Here is a 23,284-nt window from a genome sequence, read left to right as displayed (position 1 = left end):
AAACCGAGTCCTATAAGAAATTAAAAGTTATATTCTGTGTTTATGATGTGAGTAAATGCATGTGTGAAAGTTTCATGCATTAATTTGATCATTTTTATGTGAATTTATTAAAATGGACTTATATGAAACATTGTTGGAAAGTGAGAGGTTAATCTTATAATGGTCTAATAGTACATGCATTGAAAAGAGTGGTTTTGCATGTCAATTTGCCCATGATAAACATAGTGGCCGGCCAAGGAAAGATAATGCTCCACTAATTCAAAATTAAAATAATTTTGTATTAACCAATGATTTAATAATTGTAATAAAAGGAATTAAATAAAAGAGAAGAAGGAGGATGGTGTTCATCTTCTTCTCATACCACTCTCCAATTAAACAAAGATGAAAAGAAGGAAAACTTACCTAGAGCAATTCGGCATTCATCTTTAGCTATTAGGAGGTAAGCTTTGAATTTGTTGATTTGGCTTTATAATATGCTAAGTTAAATTGTGGATGCACTCTTGGTAATGTCAAGAAAGTTGAGATTTCTTATGGTGATTTGAGCAATATGCCGATGATTAAGTGTTGGAATTAGGGGTTATTTTCATGTTGCATGGAACAATGGGGGAATGACTAGAATGGGGTAAAGATTTTTGGATGAGTGGCTTAGAGGCACCTTGTACATTCGGTCAAAGATTGAGTCTATTTAGAATGTTAATTTCTTCCTCTATGATTATTTTCCTTGCGTGTTAAATGGTTCTTGATAAGGCCAAATGAGTTATGAAAGTTTTTATAAATGTATGAAAGTCTTCATGCTATAAAAAAAATTCGGTTGAAATATGGAGAATGAGAGCTGTCATTTAGGTTAAGACCAAAGGAATGATCAATAGGCATTAAAAGGTTAAATGTGTGAATTTAAGGTATAAGAACCTATAGGTAATTACATGGGTGATGTTAAAAAAATTAATGTGGTATATTCGGCTAAATGGGTGATAATGGTTTATAATGTTGAATTGAATTATGATTATGTACATTAGAATTAGATATAACAAAAAAACTATGAGAATTTGGATGCAATATTACATTCGCCTAGAGGCATTAGATGAACATTTGTGGAAATCTCAAAGTCTTGAATAATGGTGATTGTAAGATGATGTAAAAATCATTGAATTATATGCATAAGTAGTTAGCAAAGTGATTAAGCTACCGAATTTAATTATTAAATGAGTTCTAAGCTTGCTGAATTTTGAGATGTGATTGGGAGTAAATTTGACATGAGCATATTTTGTTAATGATATATTGATAAATGTTGAGTTATGATACCATGATATGAACTTAATTATCAAATTGCGAATCGTTTATAATTAAGTAAGGTTAATAATAGAGCAATGAGTGGCTAGTAGAATCTAGTAGTCTTCTTGTTATATTAGTCCATGAGTTTGTATAATTGGTTTGTAATAGATTAAATTTTTTATTCAAGCTCAAGAGCTTAGGAGTCTAATTAGGAAAAGAGAACAAGCTACCTAACCGAATAGTCGATCTGTAACTGTTCGGCAATTTTCGAGGTAAGTTCTTAAGTATATGAGTTTGATTCCTTTGTAAGTTTTAAGTGATTAAACGTTGAGTAAATTCAATCATAATAGGACATAATGTGTTGATTTAATAAGATATGATGTGGCCATGATATGTCTTAAACTCAAATGGTAAGTTCATAAGTGTTTGGACTTGGAAATTTAAGAGCAAATTGTAATAATTTGCTTTGGACAGCAGCAGTAACGTGACTTTAGAAAATCACTATAAATTGTTGGTGTGGAATTATAGGCTGAATAGAATATGTAATCAAGGCTTAATTAGTCTAGTTTCTTATAAAAGAGACCTTGTGAGCAAAGAAATTTCCTATAAAGAGATATTTAAAGTTGTGTGAGACGGTGTCAGAATGACTCCGAAATCCCCTGTTCTGTTTTTAGAAAATCATTATAAATTGTACAAAAATGGTTATAAGATAAAATTTATATACTTAGACTCCTTAATGAGTATAGTTTCAAATGAAGTCAAATAAAACACATTTTGAATTCTTTAAAATAAGAAATTTGATTCGTAGTGAAGAGTGGTCAGATTAGTCAAACAGTGAAATAGGGGAAACTTTAAGAAAAATATGGTATTGATTGGCCAAACCTAAAATTCTGAAAAATTTATGGATGGAAGATATACGAGTCTATATTCAGGGAAAATTAACGGCAAGTGATTTGGAGCTTTGTAGCTCCGGTTATAAATAATTTAGTGACCATTGCTCAGGAAAACAACTCGTAGCGAATATGTGATTTTGTTGTAAACATGGATAAAACTTGTTTTAGCTGCTCATAAGCTATTGATTAAACCCATACTTGAATTCTAATTCGTGATATTGTAAAATGATATATGAGTGTTGGATGGACCTTTGATATTAAAATTTGTGAGATTGTGAGTTTATGAGTATTGAATATGAAATGATAGTATGGCGTGAAATTGAATTATTCATTGGAAAATGATTGATGTAGATTCGCCAAGACCAAGTCTGTACATGATAGTATATGTGGTATGTGAAGTATATTTGAATAATTGTGATGTGAATACATGAAAATTTATATTTTGATTTAAGATTCTACGCGATGAATGTGAATGTGTATAAATATGAGATAAGGCCTAATGGCCGATGTGATGAATGTGAAAGCGTATACATATGTGATAAGGCCTAATGGCCGATGTGATGAAGGTGAAAGTGTATATATATGTGATAAGGCCTAATGGCCGATGTGATGAATGTGAAAGTGTATATGTGTGATAAGGCCTAATGGCCAATGTGATGAATGTGAAAGTGTATATATGTGATAGGTAGAGTGGCCAACGTGATGGATGTGAAAGTGTATAAATGTGATAAGTCCCGAAGGGCATTTGTGTCAATACTATATCCGGTTAAAACCCGCAGGCTTTATGCGAGAATATTATCAGATTAATGATCAGAGGCTTCGTGCTCGTACTATATCCGAGCTCTAATGACCCGATGACTACGTGTGGAGATTTTGTCCGGTAAGCCCGAACTAAAGGTTTTGGTGAAGATTCAAGTAAAGCGTAAGATTATGCGACTTCACGGTGACAATTAGTAATAAATACGTTCAATGCGTTAAGTTGGTCGGTATGTATTTGAGATTATATTTAAGTTTGATTTAGACTAAATCACAAGGTCGTTATGTGATGCACATGTGAGTAAAGCAATAAGACTGTTCTATGATTATTGTGCATTTGGTCAATGTGGGAAGTCAGGTAAAAATATGTAATGTACCTATGATCATAAGAGGTCACCATTAAGTGAGAATTTATCTGCCTATTACATATGATGAGACGTGCATATTCGGAAAAAGGTATGGTATGCCCGAAGGAAGAGTGAAATAAAAATACGAACAACTATGTTATAATTTGGTTGTTATCTGTTGACACTGCTTAAAACCTACTAAGCATTGTAATGCTTACTCCGTTTACTTTGTTTCCTCTATTTTATAGATCTCATTTGGAAGCTACAGGCTCGGGGATCGTCAGCAACTAGTCACACTATCACTATCCACTATTTGGTACTGCTACGTTTTGGAATATCTTATGGCATGTATAGAATAGACTAGTAGTGAGAGGATATTTTGGTTAATGTATAGGACTACCCTTTTGTTGTAGGTCATGTACCTTTTGGTTTTGTGTAAGTTTGGATAGCCATGCGAAAATGGCTTAAGTATACTTTGGGCATGGTATTATAATCATTGTATGTTGTTCATTAAGAAGTATGGAAATGTTTGGAAACGATTAGCCATTGGGATGGTTAATCATGATCATATTTTGTGCTATTTATGTTTAAGGGCTAGTTGAATCATGGAAACTATGAAGTAGGTAAAGCCTACCTTAAAGACAGATGCTGACAGCTGCAGTGATGTGGATGTGAAAAATCACTAAAAATAGTAGGAATGGAATTAAATAGTGGATAAATTATGTAAACGAACCTTGACGAGTCTATTTTCATAGGAGAGTAACGAAACAATCATATGAACAGTATGTTAAGAGATATTTAAGTTTTCGTGAGACAGGTCCAGAATTGTTTCTGGATTCCCTATTCCGACTTTGGAAATTCATTATAAATTAACCAGAGATAATTAGAAGTCATGCCATATATGTACAGAATCCTTTTTGAGTCTAGTTTCCTTAGAAGCAAGCGGCATAAGCATTGAAGCCCTGTACAAGTAGTTATCTAAGTCGCATTGCAGGAAGGTCAGTGTAGTCGAACCCTGTAATAGGGGAGACTTTAACTAATAAACTGTACTAATTGGCCCGACCGAAAATTCTAGAAAAAAATTTGTAGATGCATATATGAGTCTAGTTTCAGGAAAAAATCACGAAACTGATTTTTGAGTTGTGTAACTTAAGATATGATTTTTAAGGTGACAGTGACGCAGTTAGCCAACTGCCTGGAAATTTTTAAAAAGTGGACTGTGTAAGTAAATGGATTAAGCCCGTTAACCCCTTGTGTCCGACTCCGGCGACGGTCTCGGGTACGGGGTGTTACATAAGCCATGCGAAAATGGCATCTTTTGAATGTTTACTTAGTGAAGTTTAAATTTTATCTCTGGCTGTGCTTAGTACTTATTTAAATGAATGATCTTTATTTCAAGAAAAAATTCAAAATTTTACTGTTCTGACATGAGTTACAAGTCCGGTAATGCCCCTTACCTATTCTGGCGACGGTTACGGGATAGGGGTGTTACAATAAGTATCGAATCTCGGGTTTTAACTCTTTGCCAAATTGCTCCTTAGGTGTTTTGCGGTTTTGGTAAGTATTCCTCTCTTATTGACTAAGGTTGGCCGAATGATTTTAAGTGAGATAAGGGGGTGAATTATGTTGGATGCTAGTCCCCTACTATTTGGTTTTAATGAGTAAGATTAATGCAGATCTAAGGAGTACGTGATCAAGGTAAAGCTATTAAGGATTGGTGTTCAAGGTAAGGTTAAGGTGAGGTTTCGATTTTTTGGGTAAAATATGTATTAAACATACGATTAATGGAAGGGTGATATCATTGTAGGTTGGTGACTAAGGGAATTTCGGCACGCTTGCTTACCAGGTTTGTACATACACTGCACACACACTATGAATCGGCAAAAGCTGAAATGCCGAAATGCCGAAAAGCCGAAATGCCAAAAAGCTGAAAGTTTGGCTACGGTAGTCTTGCGAGTGAGCGAACACTTGTAAGGGGGAGACCAATAGGTTGCCTGAGACCCACGAGCGATTCCGTGGACTTGGGTTGTGATTTGGCCATACGGGCCAGAATGGGCTAAATGGGCCCAATGGGCTGTTGGGGCCATAATAGGCAAAAATTGAATATTGATGCTATGTGATAGGAATTTGTATGTGAGCATGAGTATGAATGTGACTGGGCCTAACGGGCCATATAAATGTGATTTGGGCCCAATGGGCCATATATAGGTGGTTTGGGCCTAATGGGCCATATGAATATGATTGGGCTTAATAGGCCAGATACAGGTATGTGAATTTTTTTGGGCATTGTAAGGGGTTTTGGGCCTAGTATATGATAACTACATAAGACTTAATTAATATATTGCGACCGTGGACAAGTCAAAGGGTTAAGGTATGGCAACGGGTATATGCATGTCTAGGACTGGATCTAGGGAGAGCTTGGTACTTAAGTGGTCTTAATGACCGACCTCCTCTTCCCTGGTATCCTACCTGGTGCATAGTATCTGTTCATCTTAGCTCGCGGGACTTGTTAACGGGTCCAAGTAAGTGAAAACCATAATTAAGGAAAAATTACCGAAATGCCCCTAAGGGTGAAAATGACCAAAATACCCCTAGATGTTGAATGTAAGTTTTATGGATGTGACATGCATACATATGATGTTCTGCTTAGGTTGCATATGGGGTGGGAACTATGGAACGGAGAAAGTATATGAGGATCGCATGGTTGCCTGACAATCGTGGATCCACCGACGGCTTTTAAAGCTCAATATGTAAATGAAGGTAGTTCTGCACCCGGGCTACCATTGATGTGTAGGCTGGGTGGGTCGATATTTATATCCTCACATAGTGTGATGGGGGACGGAGTTGGTGTGTAGCGGATGGATTATCGGGATGGGATTGCATTGCATGTTTGATGTATGATGATTTTTGAATGCTTAATTTTCATCGAGGGTTGTACACACTGAGTTTGTGAAAACACACCCCCTCTTTTATTTTATTTTCAGGTGATGCTCAGTAGAAGGTTCGATGTTTGGAGGAACTCTGGGTGGCCCACTAGAAAGATAATGTGGACTTGTTTTCTTTCTAAAGCATATAAGTTTCTATGTTATTAAGTACTTTTCAAATCAGATTGTAATAGAGCTTCCATTTTATTATTATTTGGATTATTATTTTTATGTGGTGTAATTATAAGTAGTTGAACATGGTTTCTTAAACTATAGTATGTATTTTCTACATTTCCACAACTAAATTTTAAAAAGTGACATATTGTCATCAAATCCTATGTTTTGAGCAAGTGATTGAAAATAGTTTTTTTTTTTTGTTAATTAGGATTTTCTTTTATTTTAAGAAGGGTTTTCAATGAAAACACAATTTTCACTATAACACTTCAATATGACACGCCGAATTCGGCCTTAACGTCTGGGCCGGGTTTGGGGTGTTACAATAGTTTAGCAAGACTGGGTTGTCAAACCCAAAGGAACTATGAGTACTAGTATTTACTTCCTTTTTATTATCTAGCCTAAAAATTAAGAGGTTTGGTTATCTAAACTAATTATTAACTAAGAATGCACAGAAAGAAAATTTGGAAAATACTTTTGGGAAAATTCGATTGATTAAGACAATACATAAGGAAAAATCCACCTAGACTTCACTTGTTATTTGACTCAATCGCATTTATTTATTCATTTGAATTGATCCGTAGAAATCCCTAAGTTATATTATTATCTCTCTCGAGACTAATAACGTCTAACCCTAGGTTGAATAATTGAAATCTCTTTCTAATTAACACCCTAGAATTGCATTAACTCGATCTATGGATTCTCTTATTAGGTTTCACCCTAATCCGGCAAAATCTTATCAGCCTATCTCTAGGCATGCGATCAACTCCACTTAATTATAACAAATTTACTCTTAGACAGGGTCTATTCCTCTTCTGAATAAGAGCTTAACTTGAACCAATATCCTGGAATATCAAAACAAGAATTAAGAACACATAATTAAGAACAAGTCAAATATTTATCATACAATTCAGATAATAATAACAAGATCCGTCTTAGGTTTCATTCCCCTTAGCTATTTAGGGGGTTTAGTTCATACTTATGAAAGAAAACATCTCAAAAGCATAAAGATAACAAAACATAAGAAAACCCAAAACTCCTGAAGGAACTTGAAGGGAGATCTTCAGTCTTGATGATGAATCCGGCTTCTGAGATGGATCAATTGGCTTCCCTTGAGTAATTCATTGCTTCCTACTCTGTGTTCCCCTTCTAAGTGCCTCCTCAGGTGTTTAAATAGGCTTTAGAATGCCAAAGAGCCCCCAAAATTGGCCTTTTCCAAATAGGGTTATACTTGGGTTCGACAGGGACACATCCGTGTGCGATTACTCCAGCTCGTGGCCAAGGCTGTTGAACAGGCACGGGCGTGTAGTATACCCGTGTAAGTCGTACTTCAATCCTGCCAAAGGGACATGACCATGTGACACTCCCGTGTGAGAAAGTCCAGGTCGTGTTGATTTCCCATGTGGGTCCATTTTTTCCGTTTTCGGCCCGTTTCTCACTCTTTTTACTCTCCTATGATCACCTAAGTATAAAACATGAAATTAAAGGATTAGGAGCATCAAATTCACCAATTCTAAGGAGAAACCATCCATAAATGTGATAAGCATGGGATAAAAATATGTATAAATTACGGTTTATCAAATACCCCACACTTAAGCATTTGCTTGTCCTCAAGCAAAAATCCTCAACTCATAATCAAAATAAATTCTTCTCAATTTATAATCCCTATCAATAATATCTCAAAATAATCCATAAGTACTCATACATTGAAAATTCAACTAAAACTACATCAAAGTTTCAAACGTTCCAAGTTGAGCATTTTATCACGAAAATATAAGTGTCTCCCCTCATCTAAGTGATTACCTTTGATCAAAATATCATAGAGTTTAACATCCTCACTAAAGATTCACTCAAATCACACAAGGTGTTTAAAGACCTCAATACAAGCACTCATTAGTCAATATTAAAAGTTATTACCATAGGCTTGCTTGAAAATCAAATCTCCACCACTATATATTGAGCTGATACATCAATCAAAAAGGTCTTTTTAGAGGGTTGTAACGTGGCTTTGGTTAGGGGGTGTGGCCACAAGCTGAAAGAAGATGTTAGAATCGAGATTAAATTGAAAAATTACCTAGCTAGAAAAATAACTAGTCATCAGTTGAATACAAGTGAGCTTCTTCTCAGAATATGGAAACTCAAGCTCAAAAACGACGAATTATTACTAACATGTATTGAAGTATCATTTTTTTTTGAACAATTCAAATACATAGAAGAACAAAACATAGCTAAGCAATTATTTCAAATCAAATCTCGACAAAAATAGGGATCAAATTAGGTGATTTTAACAATAATGGGTTATGGGTTAATATTGAGGGTAAATCAATTAATGGTTTGTTAGACTCAAATGGGTTCACTAAGGGTTAATTACGAAGGTAAGCTTTTATGGAGTGAGTGGGTTAAACCTAAGTGCCTTTATCATCTTGACATATCAAATCAAATGGTGTGGTCTTGACATGCATAATCAAACAAGTTCTAGAATAACAAATCAAAACTAACGCACTCATAATGAAAGTGAGCATGAAAGGAATAAAATATGCTCTAAAGGCTCAAGATCTCACAAAAATTATGGCTTTTTGATGTTCAAACTTGTGAATTTCAACTCAAGATAATGCCCAAGCTTAGGGAAACAACCTAAAAGTTTTTAATTCTTCAAAAATCAACTTATCATGTTTGATTCCCTAATGTCCTAAAGTTTAAACAATCAATGCATAAATACCTATGTTTTAATTCAAGACATATCAATAAAAATCATAAATTAATCAAAATTCATTCTAATAGTGATATGAGTGATTCACGTGAGAATAAGACAAAATTCAGGGATTTCTAATGATGATATGAAAGACCCCCACACTTAAGATGTACATTGCCCTCAAGGTACATTGCCCTCAATGTACAAAGAAAGATATATTGAAAAAGATAGATTTATAATCATAAGATAGGGAGAGAAGTGAAACTTCCTGAATGATGAATGGACTCTTTGAATTGGAGTTATGGAGAATAATCGGCCAAGGCAATGATGAGAGTGGAGGAGGATACTCTGGTGGTGGTAGAGGTTTATTAGTCCATAAGTCCTGCGCCATTGGAGTTTTTAATTCCTGTTTGATGATGAGCTTTGGAGCTCTTTATGACTGTGATAAAATCATGAACTCTTTATGAAATATAATGAAGCATTTTTACTTGTAATGAAATAGCCAAAAATAAAAATTGTAAAAACTCAAGATAAAATAGTATTATCAGGAAATAAAAAGTAATTTCAAAATATAAAGATAAAGCTAAAATAGATAATAGTTGTTTATAGAGAAATTGGGGCACACGGGCATGCCCCACGACCGTGTGCCTTCATTTCAACCCGTGTGTTTCGTGGTTTTCAAAATTGGGCGTATTGGTGTACACGGCCATGTTGCACGGCCGTGTCAATCTTCGATCGCTTCTCCCATGCCCGTTTTATTATGACAGTGTCGTCCACGGGGCTAGGCACGAGCGTGTCGAACGCCAGTGCTAAATTGACAGGTTTGCCCACGATTTCAAAACACGGGGCGTGTCGCACCCCCGTGTTATTTTGGCAGTTTCGCTCACGGCCATGTCGTACAGTCATGGCAACTTATCGCATCCCGTGTTGCGGAAAATTTTTTTCCCTATTTTCACACGGACGCAGAGCACGGCCGTGTTTCATCCAGCGGTATGTGCATGGCCTATGGCACGCCCATGTGCCTGGCCGCGTGGTTTTGAAAATCCTGTGTTCAGTGACTCAGTTAGTGAATTTAATGTTAAAGACTAAAATTTAAAGAAGTTAGCACCGTTAGTGCTCGGGGTGGCTCTCGAGAAGTGCTTGTTTATAGTCTAAGCTCGACTTTACGTTGTGGGTGTATTTAGGTAGCTTCATGGATCCATAGCTCCTCTTTATCGTCTTTGAAATTCTCACCGTTATACATTTTGAGACGATGTCCATTTACCTTAAAAGTGGCTTGTAATGGATGACTTACCTCTGCTGTACCATATGGAAATACAGTTTGAACTACGAAAGGACCTGACCATCGTGATTTAATCTTTCCAGGAAACAATTTGAGCCTCGAGTTATATAACAGGACAAGATCTCTAACTTTAAATTGCCTTCGTTGCTTCAAACAGGCGTCGTGGCGGCGCTTCGTCGCTTCCTTATATAGGCGTGAATTTTCATATGATTGGCTCGCTACTCATCTAATTCGTTCAACTGCATCAACCTGTTTTCACCTACAAGTTTGGGGTCAAGGTTTAGAAATTTTATAGCCTAGAATTCCTTGTGTTCCAACTCCCATAGTAGGTGACAACTTTTCCCATAAGCAAGTCTGTAAGGTAATGTTCCTATGGGAGTCTTAAAAGTAGTTCTATAAGCCCATAAAGCATCATCTACTTTCGTCGCCCAATCCTTCATGTTTAATTCTACTATCTTTTCAGGGATACGTTTAAGCTCTCAGTTTGTTCCTTCGACTTGGCCACTAGTTTGAGGGTGATAAGGGGTAGTTGTTCTGTGATGAACTCCGTATTCTTGAGGGTCTTGTCAAATTGGGCGTTACAAAAATGAGTACCCCTATCACTGATAATTGCTCTAGGTGTACCAAATCGAAAGAAAAGTTTCTTAAGGAATCGTACTACTACTCTAGCATCATTAGTAGGTAAAGCTTGGGCTTCTACCCATTTGGACATATAATCAACAGCTACTAAGATGTATTTGTTCCCGAATGAACTAGAGAATGGACCCATGAAGTCGATACCCCAAACGTCAAATATTTCACTTGAGAGCATATATGTCTGAGGCATTTCATCACGTTTGGATATATTACCTGTCCTTTGACATTTGTCGCAAGAAGTAACATACCTGTTGGCGTCTTTGAATAAAGTGGGCCAATAAAAACCTGATTCAAGGACTTTATGTACGGTCTTTTTTCCACCGTAATGTCTTCCAGCCGATCCTGAGTGGCAATGTTCCAAGATTTTCAATGCTTCTGTCCTTGTAAGGCATCTCCTAATGATTTGATCTGCGCATTTACGGAAAAGAAAAGGGTCTTCCCAGAAGTAGTTTTTCACATCAGTAAAGAATCGCTTATTTTGTTGATGTATCAACCCTTTTGGGATAATGTTAGCAGCTAAAAAATTTACAATATCTACAAACCAAGGTACCTTAGAATCAGATATAGCAAAAAATTGTTCTTCAGGGAATGAATCATTTATTTCAAATTGTTCTTCAAGGAATGAATCATTTATTTCAATATCATCTAGTTCTTTGGTACTTAAGTTTTCAAGCCTAAAGAGATAGTCAGCTGCAAGATTTTCAGCTCCTTTCTTATCCTTAATCTCCAAGTCAAATTCCTACAATAATAAGATCCATCGAATGAGTCGAGGTTTTGCATCAGTTTTAGTCAAAAGGTGGCGAAGAACGGAATGGTCAGTATAAACGACAAATTTAAACAATATTAAATATGGCCTAAATTTATCGAATGCAAAAACCATAGCTAGCAGATCTTTCTCCGTGATGGTGTAGTTTTCTTGTGCGGCTGTCAAAGTTCTACTAACATAATAGATAGGTTGAAAATGTTTATCTCTTCGCTGTCCCAAAACTGCCCCTACTGTAAAATCACTCGCATCGCACATTAGTTCAAAAGGTGAATTCCAATTAGGTGCAATTATAATTGGAGCTTTAGTCAGTTTATCCTTTAAAGTATTAAATGCTCCTAAACACTCCTGATCGAAATTAAAAGGCATGATCAATAGAGTCGATAAAATAACATGAGTCATCCTGTTCTTTAGAAAATCTCATGACATCATAAATTTTAAAAATAATTTCTTTGTCACCTACTCTAAGTACCAATTTACCATCACCCACATCAATTACAGCTCTAGCAGTGGCTAAAAATGGTCGACCTAAAATTAAAGGCACCTCAACATCTTCATCCATGTCAAGCACAATGAAATCAACAGGGAATATAAATTTATCTACTTTTACAAGTACGTCCTCTATAATTCCCCTAGGATATTTAACAGATCTATCAGCTAATTGAGTACTCATCCTAGTGGGTTTGGATTCCCCAAGACCAAGTTGTTTAAATGTTTTATATGGCATCAAATTAATGCTGGCGCCTAAATCAGCTAGTGTTTTATCAACATTCAAACTACCAATTAAACAGGGAATAGTAAAACTTCCTAGGTCTTTCAGTTTGGTTGGCAGTTTGTTTTAGAGTGTGGCTGAGCACTTTTCATTAAGCTCCACTGTAGATAAGTCTTCAAACTTCCTTTTGTTTGTTAGAAGCTCCTTTAAGAATTTTGCATATGTAGGCATCTACGATATAGCTTTAATAAAAGGTAAGTTAATATCTAGTTGTTTAAAAAGTTCAAGAAATTTACCGAATTATGCATCCATACGGTCTTTCTTCAACTTTGCTGGGTATGAAATTGGTGGTTTATATTCTTTTGGCATTAAGTTGTCATTATTTTTGAGTTCGACCTCCTTTCTGTCAGCTTCTTGTGGTGGCTTCTTTTTCTCTAACATTTTCCTACTCTTTAGTGTAACTGCTTTCACGTGCTCTTTTGGGTTAGGTTCAGTGTTACTTGGTAGGCTACCTTGTGGTCGTTTGGAAATCAACTTGGAGAGCTGTCCAATCTGAGTTTCGAGCCCCTGGATTGATGCTTGTTGATTTTTGAGTGCCGTCTCGGTATTCTAAAAATGAGTTTCTGACACCGTGATAAATTTGGTTAGCATCTCCTCAAGGTTCAGCTTTTTCTCCTACTGGGTGGAGGGGGTGTGGTCTCTGATTTCCTTGGCCTCCTCATGAAAAATTTGGGTGGTTCCTCCAACCTGTATTGTAAGTATTGCTATAAGGATTGTTTTGAGATCGAGGATTATTACCCATGTAATTTAATTGCTCGTTCACCATGTTATGGCCATAAGGTGGGTATTCTAAACTGCTTGATCCACCTCCATTTGCTTCGCACTGCATTACTAGGTGAACCTGTGAAGAACTAAGAAAACCATCAATTTTCTTATTCAAGATTTTTACCTGATTAGAGAGCATGGTGACCGAATCAACGTTATAAACGTCGGCTGCTTTCGTTGGCTTTGTCCTCATGACTTGCCACTGATAGTTATTCAGTGACATTTCCTCTATAAATTCATAGGCATCTTCAGGTGTCTTATTATTGATGGTTCCGCCAGCAGCTGCGTCAACCATTTGCCGAGACGAAAGGTTTAGGCCATTGTGAAATGTTTGGACCTGTAGCCAGAGTGGTAACCCATGGTGAGGGCATCTTCGCAAAAGGTCCTTGTATCTCTCCCATGCATCATAGAGTGCTTCTAAATCCATTTGCACAAAAGAAGAGATATCATTACGTAATTTAGCTGTTTTAGCCGGTGGAAAATATTTTAATAAAAACTTTTCGGTCATTTGTTCCCAAGTAGTGATTGACCCCCGTGGTAACGAATTCAACCACTGTTTAGCTTTTTTTTCTCAACGAAAAGGGAAACAACCGAACGTGAATGGTGTCATCAGAAATGCCATTTATTTTAAAAGTGTCGCAAAATTCTAAGAAATTTGCCAAGTGAGTGTTGGGATCTTCTTCCTGCAAACCATCAAACTGAACAAATTTTTGTATCATTTGAATTGTGTTAGGTTTTAGTTCAAAAGTATTTGCGCTCTGACGAGTCTAACTATGCTCGATTTAGTTCCTGTTAAAGAAGGTTTAGCATAATCATACATAGTGCACGGAGCAGGATTCTGATTAACAGCAATCGTAGGAGGTAGCGGATTTTTTTGGTTTTCAGCCATCTCCTCAGTTGTGGTTGAAGTATCTTCCTTTTGCTCTTCTGTGTATTGTAAGCTTCGCCTTATTTCTCTTCGGTTTATGCGAACTGTGCGATCGAGCTCACTATCAAACAGTAATGGTCCTGACGGGTTTCTTCTGGTCATAAACTAGAAAAACCTGTCAGAAGAAAATAAATGAAGAATTAGAAAATAAAATAAAAATTTCAATTGCAATAGAAGTAAAATGGCTAAAGTAATAAAAATCGAGTGTTCCTAATATCCTAGTTCCCCGGCAATGGCACCAAAAACTTGATACGTGATATTTGTGACAGGTTTTAAAGATTTATGAAAGAATTGTTCTTGAGACTAACTTATTATCGAATAGTAGTATAGTTCAGCAAGACCGGATTGTCGAACCCAAAGGAACTACGAGTACTAGTATTTACTTCCTTTTTATTATCTAGCCTAAAAATTAAGAGGTTTGGTTATCTAAACTAATTATTAACTAAGAATGCACAGAAATAAAATTTGGGAAAATACTTTTGGGAAAATTCGATTGATTAAGATAATACCTAAGGAAAAATCCACCTAGACTTCACTTGTTATTTGACTCTGAATCAGACGATTTATTCATTTGACTTGATCCGTAAAAATCCCTAAGTTATATTATTATATCTCTCGAGACTAATAACGTCTAACCCTAGGTTGAATAATTGAAATCTCTTTCTAATTAACACCCTAGAATTGCATTAACTTAATCTATGGATTCCCTTATTAGGTTTCACCCTAATCCGGCAAAATCTTAACAGCCTATCTCTAGGCGTGCGATCAACTCCACTTAATTATGACAAATTTACTCTTAGACAGGGTCTATTCCTCCTATGAATAAGAGCTTAACTTGAATCAATATCCTGGAATATCAAAACAAGAATTAAGAACACATAATTAAGAACAAGTCAAATATTTATCATACAATTCAGATAATAATAACAAGAACCGCCTTAGGTTTCATTCCTCTTAGCTATTTAGGGGGTTTAGTTCATACTTATGAAAGAAAACATCTCAAAAGCATAAAGATAACAAAACATAAGAAAACCCAAAACTACGAAAGGAACTTGAAGGGAGATCTTCAGTCTTGATGATGAATCCGGTTCCTGAGATGGATCAATCGGGTTCCCTTGAGTAATTCCTTACTTCCTACTCTGTGTTCCCCTTTTAAGTGCCTCTTCAGGTGTTTAAATAAATTGGCCTTTTTCAAATAGGGTTATACTTGGGCTCGATAGGGACACGCCCGTGTGCGATTACTCTAAGGCTATTGAACAGGCACGGGTGTGTAGTATACCTGTGTAAGTCGTGCTTCAATCCTGCCAAAGGGACACGCCCGTGTGACACGCACGTGTGAGAAAGTCCAGGCCGTGTTGATTTCCCACGTCGGCCCATTTTCTCCATATTCAGCCCGTTTCTCGCTCTTTTTACTCTCCTATGCTCACCTAAGTATAAAACATGAAATTAAAGGATTAGGAGCATCGAATTCACTAATTTTAAGGAGAAACCATCCATAGATGTACTAAGCATGGGATAAAAATATGTATAAATTACGGTTTATCATCACACGCCCGTGTGGACAAGCCATGTGGCTTTCACATGCCCATGTGGATGGGACACACTCGTGTCCTTAACCCGTGTAACTCTCTGTTTATGACGTCAGCATTAATTATAAGTCACACGGCCAAGTCAGACGCCCGTGTGCTAGGTCGTGTGGTGAATTTAATTTTCGCATTTAGAGAGCAAACTTCACACGGCCTGGGCACACGCCCATATCCTGAGGCCGTATCTTCCACGCGGCTGAGACACACGGTCGTGTCTCTGCCCGTGTGTCTACCCGTATAGACAACTTTGAGGCTATTTTCCAAGCCCTTTTGTCACTCTCAGTAACACATGCACACTCTCATATGCCAATAGTGATTATCATGGCATAAATGGGTCACTTAAACATCCATAGTTTAACTCATGCATGACAATTACATGCAAAAGTATACATATTTAGGACTCCACAACTTACTAGGATCATTCAAAACATTTCTTTACTTTAAACCATGCTATAACCTAACCAAGTGACATCAATCATCCATCAAGCATAGATTCCATACTTTATCATTCATTGTCAACAACCAACTCATCACACACCTCAAGGGTATCAACACATCTTATGTATGCATCAATATCTAGGATTACAACTCAATAATCAATATGAGCCATACTTTATGGCCATATACAAAATGAATTAGTATACCAATATGGGCCATCACTTTGGCCAACCAATATGACACGTATAAAAAAATAATAAATCCCCTATACATGCCATGCTTAAATATATTAAACCAAATATACCCCAAAAGATTTGTTGATAGTATGACTTGAGCTCCGACATCCACGATCCCCGAGCTAGCTTGGCGATGCTAAGAAAAAGGGAAAAGAGAGAGGGGGTAAGCATAAGGCTTAGTAAGTTGTATGTAACTAATAAACAACATAGATCATTCAATTTCATGAGTTAAACATGCTACTAATTACCACCACATTATCAATTTACACACAATGGACATAATAAGAATTGACAATAAATGTCATTGAACTTCACAACTTATCTTACTCTTTCTTACTCATTCTAAATTTTCCATCATGAATCAAATTTCATACCCATGAGGTTTACGTACATACCTGCAATACTCATGGTTTATTCGTATTTCTCCATCTCTTAACCTTGATCTTGAATTGTCGGTTGAACCACTTGGAATATGGAAGGATGTTCAGGATTGTCATATACCAAATAGGGTGCCAAAGCCATGTCCCAGAGATGGTCTTACATGGAACGACACATTGATGCCATATCCTAAATATGGTTTTATACGAAGTCTCGAATCGATGCCAACGCCATGTCCCGGACATGGTCTTATACGGGACCTCATATCGATGCCATATCCCAGACATGGTCTTATACGAAATCACTTATCGATGCTGAAGCCATATCCCTGATATGGTCTTACACGGGATCTCGTATCGATGCTGATGCCATACCCTAGACATGGTCTTACACGGGATCTCATTAATCATGGTGTCATGACATCCAAATCCTAAGTATTCCTTAGGGTCACCCAGGATTTGCGAGATACAAAGCTATCATTAAATTGTTATTGAATCATCTCAAGTCAAATTCCATAAGGGCATATACACACATTTCATATAACATCAAGCATTAAATACACGATAATAAAATTGTTGAATTACTTACACACAACTTACCTTGGTCCCAAAATATTGCTAACTTTACGTTTTAATCTAAAACATTGTTTTTCCCTCGATTTAGGTCCGAACTCTGTTTTTCTTGATCTATAATACCAAATTAAACTTTTTTAATAACCAAATTCTTCAAATCGACCCATAATTCATACTTTAGTAAAATTACCTTTTTATCCCTAGCTTTTTACTTATTTACAATTTAGTCCCTAGGTTCATAAAATGAAATGCATGTGTTTTCTTTGTTATCCAAGCCTAGTCAAATTTTCCTTGTACTCATAAAAACCCATATTACTCATTAAAAATAGATTTTTATCACTCAATTTACACCTTTTTCAATTTAGTCCTTTTTAGGTGTTTTCATGCAAAATCACTTAGTAAAAGATGTTAAACACACATCAAGCTCATATATTCATTCATTAAACATCAAAGAACATGCATGTCACACATGGGTAAATTTTTAAACATAAACCCTATGTAACGACCCAAAATTCGTGGGCACCGGGAAAGTGTGTTATCGAGCCTCTGTCTTAGTAAACCGAGTTAGTAAATAATTATTAGAAGTAATTATGAGTCTAATAGTGTGTTTAATTAGATTTTTATTTGGTTAATTTAGTTTAATTTAGGAAAAGGATCAAATTGAATAAAGAGTGAAAGTCTAATTATAGATTAAAAGAAAGTAAAAGGGCTAAAATGGCAATTAAGCCATTTAGCATAGTTGAGGTGGCATAAAGGAATAAAATCTAAGATTTTATTTGTTTTAATTATATAATTAATGATATTTAAATATAATTTATATTATATGAATTTATGATAATTAAATTATAATGATATTATATTATTAAATAAATCAAAATATGCCAATTGTATGAATATGATAAAATACATGTGTAATATATGTATTTGTACATTTGTAATATAATTGTATATATTTTCTTAAATTTTAAGTTAAAGATATTTATTAATTAAATTATTATATTATAAGATTTTTTTATTTGATAAAATAGTTAGATTAAGACAAATGTAAGGTTATGATATGGTACAAATGTATTAATTATACTTTATAATTATTAATTATATTTTATAATTATTAATTAACTTAAATATAAAATAAAGTAAATGAAATAAAAGAAAAGAAAACATAAAACAAAAGAAAACAAAGCTAAAAGTAACAGAGGCCATTTCGAAACAGAGCAGGAAAGAAAAAGGAAAGAAAGAAGAAAGGGAAAATTAAGGTTTTAAAGCTTGAAGTTTAATTGCTAATATCGAGCCTGAGGCATCGGCCCAAAAAGGAAAAGAAAATATCGTCGAGGATTAAATCTGAAGAGAATTCTGGTTTATACCACTATAATTCAAACTTTATCATTATTATGTGTTTAATTTACTAATTATGTGTGGTAAGTATTTTAAGGTAAGTGTTTAGTAAAATGATAAATTTATAATTGGGTACTGAAATTGAGACAGAATCTTGAATCAATTATGGAATCTTGAATATTGTTTTGAGTCTTGAATTGAATTGTAAAGTTCTTGAATATTGTTATGCGTCTTGCATTGAACGTGAAATTATCAAGTAATGAATTACTGCAATACTGTGAAACTGATTGAAATAAGGAATTATATTTGATACTTAACTGAGATGGAAATTGTACTGAAAAGTGAATTAAATACCCTATTAACTAGTCGGGTTAGTTGGATATAGTTGGCATGCCATAGGATATGGAAGAGTACGGGTTTTTTCTGGCTTACTGATCAGGCACTTATGTGCCGACTACTTACTGTTACTGTTACCAATCCAACACTTTGTGTGTCGAATCATTACTATTATTATTCTTTATTACAGATTCACACTTTGTATGTTGAATCTTATTCTTTATTACTATTCTTATTACTACTCTTTGTTATGATTCTTGTTTACGTCTTGTATGCAGTTAAGGCACAATATGCCGTACTGGTGTGTTGGTTGGAATCCGTGTATCCGCTGAGTCCGAGTCAAGTTAATAGGGACAAATTAAATAAATTTACTGATAAAACTAAATTTGAATGATATGGCATATGTGAAAGGTGAGAATTGAAATAAAGAAATAAGAATGGTGTATATATATAATCAAATGATAACATAAAAAGATTGAATTGTTCATTAAGTGATGATAATTGTAATGTAAAAGTATGTGTGTGATTTAATGTATTTAATTATAAATTGAATTATAGTGATACCGGTGAGTATATGCATATTCAAATAGACGGTTGTTTCCGTCTTGCAGTTATAGAAGTCAAATCTTGAACCAAACATCCAAAGCCGGACTGGACTTGACAAACTTTTGGTGATGCATATTTTCTTTTGGTAATGTGGCATGTATATAGGATGTGTATAAAAGGTTATTATGTTTTGAATATAAATGGTTAAAAATGTTAGTATTACAAGTCTAAGAATTATAATGAAAGAAATTTATCCATTTCAATTTAATTAGTACATTGATATATTTAAATTTACATTATATTGATTGAGTTTGATTAGAAGGTATTTAGAATAGAAAATGAGTATGTGAAATGAGTTGGTTGAATTGGTTATGTTTGAAATAGATACGGTTTTAATTGCAGGGGGTTCTATGTAAAAATAAGCAGAAATGCTGTCGAAATTTATAAAAAAAAAATTCCGGAGTACTTGAACGAGTCCCTTTTCACTTTTAATACATGTTTTAGACTTCGAGAGTCCATTATATGGACTTAGTTATTAAATTATACTATCAATGTTATTTTATTTGCGAATGATTCGTAAGTTGTCTGATATGTCCGGTAATGCCTTGTAACCCTGTTCCAGCGATAGTTCGGGGTTAGGGGGTGTTACACCCTACTTCAAAATAAGGGTGGAAATAGGTAAATCAAGCCACGAGATCTTCAAAAATGTAAAGAACATTAAAAACGGGCTAGGAAACACTTACTATTGAGCTTGAAAATGTCAAAAACCCTAGTTATGGAGAGCTTAGAAATTTTGGCAGCTACATGAAGAAGATGAGCCAACTTTTGCTTTAATTTTCCCCTTTTATTCTTTTAATTACTAATTGACCAAAATGCCCTTAAGGCTTTTCTTTCAAATTTTTCCTCTACATGTCCATTTTTGTCCAAAATTTTAGAAATTTGTCAAATTGCTAATTAGGACCTTGTAATTTATAATCTAAAGCAATTTCATGCTTGAAGCTTCTAGAACACAAGTTTTACATCTTATTCAATTTGGTCTTTAAGGTTCAATTGGACATTTTATGCATAGAATTTCTCCATGAAATTTTCACACAAGCATGCATACCTATCATGGACCTCATAAAAATCATAAAACAATAATTTCTATCTTGGATTTGTGGTCTCAAAACCACTGTTCTGACTAGGCCCTAATTTGGAATGTTACATTAAGGGCCTTAGAAGGTTTGGATGTTCATTTGGTTAGTCTTCAAACAACGATTACTTATGCAAGTGGAGAGACTAAAGTGTGGTATTATGAACAATGATCATTGTGTGATCTATCGAGCAGTTCCAAAAGATATCAATCATACTCTCAGAGATTGTAGTGTAGCAAAAGAGGTTTGGTCGCAGATTATTCCGGTAGAGAAGCAAGCTTGGTTTTTTTCCAGGAATCTGCATGAGTGGCTTATGTTTAATTTGTTAAATAGTAAAAAATTCACCTTCGGAGAGATTGATTGGCCAACTCTCTTTGGGCTTGTCATGTGGCTTATTTGGAAGAACAAGAATTTTCTTATTTTTTAAGAAGTCCCATGGAGTGTAGAAGAAATCATCAAAGACTTGTACAGTTAGGCAAAACTGTATGCGTCTCTTCCCAAGGTTAACTCTAATATGAGACAAAAGATGAGGGTAGAGCTTAATTGGACAGATAAATGGATGAGACTCAGAACTGATGGTTCGGTTAAATTAAAATCAAGTTATGCTGCTGCAGGGGGATATTGAGAGACAATCATGGGGAGTGGATCATTGGCTTTTGCTGACAATCGGGAAAATGCACAATACTTGATACTGAATTATGGGGTATTTTGGATGGTCTGTCGCTGGTGCAGGAAAAGTAAAGTAAGGAAGTGTTAATTCAAACATATAGTGTTAGAATCGACCTGATTAAGCAACGAACAAGAAAAATAGCAGAATAAATTGAAAAATTGAACACACAAATTTAACGTGGAAAAACCCCTCCAAAGAGAATAAAAAACCACGGGCAAAGATAATTTTACTATAATGGCAAAAGAACGAAGAGTATAAAAGATGGAGATAAAGACTAAACCCTAAAAACCCGAAAACAAAGAACCCTCAAAACGTAAATACAAAATTCTCTAAATGTGTTATGAGTTCTAATCTCTAATGGGTGTATTTTTCTAAGATTGTAAAAGAGCCTATTTATAGGCTAAATTCATAGGTCAAATAATAATAAAATAATCTAAACTAATCAGTGTTTGATTGAAACAAGTAAACAGAGTTTAACTGAAAGATTATTTTTCAAATTTGACTGAAAATAGGAGTTATATTTAATAAATCTCCACCTTGTCTCATATTTCCACAACGCCATCTTTGCCAAAGCCAGCCACGAGCCTATCTTGAACTATGCAAAGAATTAACTGAGTCGAATTTGTGCTTAGAAACCGGAAGACTTCTAGCCTTCGACTTGTACATTGTCAAATCAAAACTAACCCGGGTCTGATTTTCACGAACACAGTACCCTAACTTTTCAAAACCTACATCCAAAAGAGAACCTTTCTTCAACGAAACGGTCATACTTTTTTCCCTCCTATGACCAAGTTGCCTCCGCTCCAAATGAGTTGACTTCAACTCCGTAACAGACGAAGGACGTCCGATTTCACCGGTCACTGTAGAACCTTCCAGAATATAAAGACTCCTGGTTCTTTTACCTTTTAACAAAACGCGAGCTCCACGAGATACTTTAATGCCGCTTGACTCGATGTTAATTCTGTATCCTTTCAAGTCTAAAATACTCAAGGAGACGAGATTCTTTCGTAAATCAGGTACATACCTGACATCTGAGAGTGTCCTAATCGTCCTATCGTGTATCTTAATTTTAACAGTACCAATACCAATTACCTTACTAGATGAATTGTTTCCCATGCGCACAACTCCACCTTCAACCAAACTGTATGTGGAGAACCATTCTCTATTGGGACACATGTGGAAAGAACATTCTGAATCTAGGATACACTCAGACATGAGCTTGGAGTTATCGCTTGTTGACACTAACAAGAAATCATCACCATTTTCATCGGCCAAATTAGCACCAGCTACATCTTCCTCGTTACTCTCAACAACTCTTTTATTTCGTAGTTTATAACAATCTGCTTTGACGTGACCTAAATTTTTGCAATAGCGACATCTTTTGTCTTGTTTCTTTGATGCTACCAAAACAGAAGCTTGCCTATCTGTCTTGCTATCCAAATGAAGGTCATTGTCGAGTTTGTCTCTACTCAACAAATGACCCTTCACATCTTCAAACGAGAGTTTGTCTCTGCCATAAATCAGGGTCTCCCTGAAAGACTTGTATGAAGGATGTAAAGAGCATAATAATAGCATAGCTTAATCTTCATCTTAAATATGAACATCAACGTTCTTTAAATCATTTAAAAGAGTAATGAATTGACTAATGTGATCTCTAAGAAGCTCACCTTCGTTCATGCGAGACATAAATAGACGTTGTTTCAACACTAAACGGTTAGCCAGAGACTTAGTCGCATAAAGAGTTTCTAACCTTTTCCACAAGGCAGATGAGGTCTTTTCCATCAATACCTCCTGTAATACCGTATTCGTGAGGCATAACTGGATTACAGACAAAGCCTTTTCATCAAGCT

At 35.4% G+C, this 23,284-nt stretch overlaps 1 non-coding gene across 1 annotated transcript; it reads left to right on the top strand.

Annotated features, from left to right (window-relative positions):
• The first annotated feature begins 13,629 nt into the window (after positions 1–13,629).
• LOC128287552 (small nucleolar RNA R71) lies at positions 13,630–13,736 on the top strand. The gene has a single exon (XR_008278252.1). It is a non-coding gene; the product is annotated as a small nucleolar RNA R71 (small nucleolar RNA).
• Positions 13,737–23,284: the final 9,548 nt, after the last annotated feature.

Source organism: Gossypium arboreum, chromosome 13 (genome assembly GCF_025698485.1).
Source record: "Gossypium arboreum isolate Shixiya-1 chromosome 13, ASM2569848v2, whole genome shotgun sequence".
NCBI lineage: Eukaryota > Viridiplantae > Streptophyta > Magnoliopsida > Malvales > Malvaceae > Gossypium > Gossypium arboreum.
Note: the sequence above shows the minus strand (reverse complement) of the source record. Positions and strands in the feature narration are given on the sequence as shown.